Raw genomic sequence first — 2,601 nt, 5'->3', positions numbered from 1 at the left:
ATTTACATATATATCTTACAAATCAAGTGGAATCATGAAAGCAGATGCTTTGGTATAATATCCTGTGGCATGCTGCTTTATACAAGGATGCATCCTTGAACATATCATTGGATTTCCTACACTCTGACTCTATTAAACATTTAATTCCATTCAGAATTCCAAATCAGAGTCCTCTCCCAAATTTATCAACTATGTGTCAGATATACTTGATTATTTCTCCCACTGAATTAATTATCTGTTATTACATAACAAATTACCCTAAAACTTAGGAACTTAAAGCAACAAACGCTCATTTTCTAACCATCTCTGTAGGTCAGGAATCCAGGTGCAACTTAACTGGCTCAAGGTTTCTTATGAGGTTGTAGTCAAGCTGCAGGGCATAGCCACGGTCTCATCTGAAGATCTGAAGGGGGGAAATCCCTTTCTAAGCTCATGCATGTGGTTGTGTGCATGCTTCAATTCCTTGCAGGCTGTTGAACTGAGGGCCCAAGTTTCTTGCTAATTAGTGGCTAGAAACCTCCTTCAATTCTTTGACATGTGGGCCTCTCCATTGGGCAGCTCACAATATGGCAGCTGGCTTTCCTCAGAGTGAGTGAATAAGAGAATGCCTAAGCTGAAATCTGCAGTCTTTTTGTGACCTAGTCTTAAATGTGACATCCCATCACCTCTGCTGTGTTTTACTTGCTAAAAGTGAATCACTAAATCTAACCCATAATCAAGGGGAGGGATATCCACAAAGGTATGAATACCAAGAGGTGAGGATCACTGGGGTCCATCTTAGAGGCTACCCACCCGCCCTTTAGAGCAGGGTCATTCCAGCTGGGAATTATTTATATTCAAGCCTTTGCAATCTGTACTTCCCAAATTCTCCATCTTTCAAGTCTTATTCTATTGTCCAAAAAAGATGGTTTATGCAGCCATCCTAAAACTGTACAAAGTGCACCTACCTCTACCACTGGTATTTGCCCCTTGGATTTCCAGGGAGGGCTTATTATGTTCTGATGTTATGTTCCATCCTGAATCCCACTGCCTTGTCACAGCCTGCTCCTGAAAGGTTTTCTTTGTTTCTGGGTCTGCATAGACTCTTCCTCTTCCTTCATAACCACAAAGTACCACAAACATTAGATTATTTTAGAGAACAGATTTATGCTGAAGGTTTAGAGACATTAGAAGGTAATTCTAGTCAGTAAAGGAAATACACTCAAATTTGATAGCAGACATCATTGTTCCTAGAAATATATTAGCTATTCTTCATTCTTACAATTCTTTCACTGGCTGGAATGCTCTGGGCTGGCTTAGCCTCCTCACATGTTGCTGGGGCTACATATATCTCATACATTTCATACTTCTTCATAATCTTCTAGAGACTCAAAGGGACCCTTGTGCTAGGTTGGGACCATCCTAATCCATCTCTGAGATTTTAGGAATGTTGACTTTTGAATGGGAAGGGGTTGAGGAATTTGTCTCTCTTTTGGGGCATCTTCATGGCTCCTATGTAAAATTTTCCACTTTCTACTCAAAGATCAGAGATGTCTACATTCTTAGGAACACTTAGAAAAGGCAGCCTTGGCCAACACACAAAAGTCCCTATTGTCTCTTTTTCCTAGGGCAGCAAGTGCTTACTCTTCTAATAGCTACAAAATCAAGTAAGAGCATTCTAGCAGTAGGTCAAGAAACTCTCTTTCAATGTGAATCTCTGTGTCCATCTATCTAAAGAAGAATTTGGCAGCCTCTATTACTAAAATATTTTTGAAGTTCTGCTCTTCCAGGCACCTTGTTATAAGAATATGATCTCATTTTAGAAAAAAAGAAACTATATACTCATATAAATATATAGAAGCAAGCTTGGAAGAAAAACACAACCAACTGTTCGAGTAGTTATAGCTGAGGAGTGAGGTTATTTTGGAGGAGTTCTATGAGAGGGGAATAGAAGGACAAAGTAGTGAGAGGTATGTATGTAGTACATGTGTCTGTATAGTCTTAAAGACTCAAATGTATTGTTTTTGTCACTGTATTTAAAATTCAAGAATAAAGTAAGCTGGCATTACACAAAAAGAAAAGTTTGTAGATGAAGAAACTAAGGCCAGCTTCATAATACCCTTCAGCAATGCTAAGTACCAGGAAATAATGGAACAATATATTATAATTTTGATGGGGAAAAAAGTGTATGAGAAGGATTGTTGTCTTCAGCTATTTTCCCATTCCTGACAGCAACAGGAAGAAACCTTCAGATAGTCAAAAGTTCAGCAAGTATACCATGCTCATATTCATATGGGAAAAAAAAATTGTGCATAATATATGTACTTTTCTGTCTTATTCCAGCTAAACAGGTAAAGACTCAAAATAAAAAAAAATCAAAGAATGTGTAATTTGTAGTATAAAATGATTGAAGAAGAGGGTGGCTCAGTCCGTTAAGCTGCTGCCTTTGGCCCGGGGTCCTGGGATCAAGTCCTGTATTGGGCTCCTTGCTCAGGGGGGAGCCTGTTTCTCTCTCTGCCTCTGCCTGCCACTCTTCCTGCTTGTGCTTTCTCTCTCTGACAAATAAATAAATAAGTAAAATGATTGAAGAAGAATGTAAAGATCAATAAAAGAGCAAATTCA

This window comes from Lutra lutra, chromosome 10 (assembly GCF_902655055.1).
Source record: "Lutra lutra chromosome 10, mLutLut1.2, whole genome shotgun sequence".
In the NCBI taxonomy this organism is placed as follows: domain Eukaryota; kingdom Metazoa; phylum Chordata; class Mammalia; order Carnivora; family Mustelidae; genus Lutra; species Lutra lutra.
Note: the sequence above shows the minus strand (reverse complement) of the source record.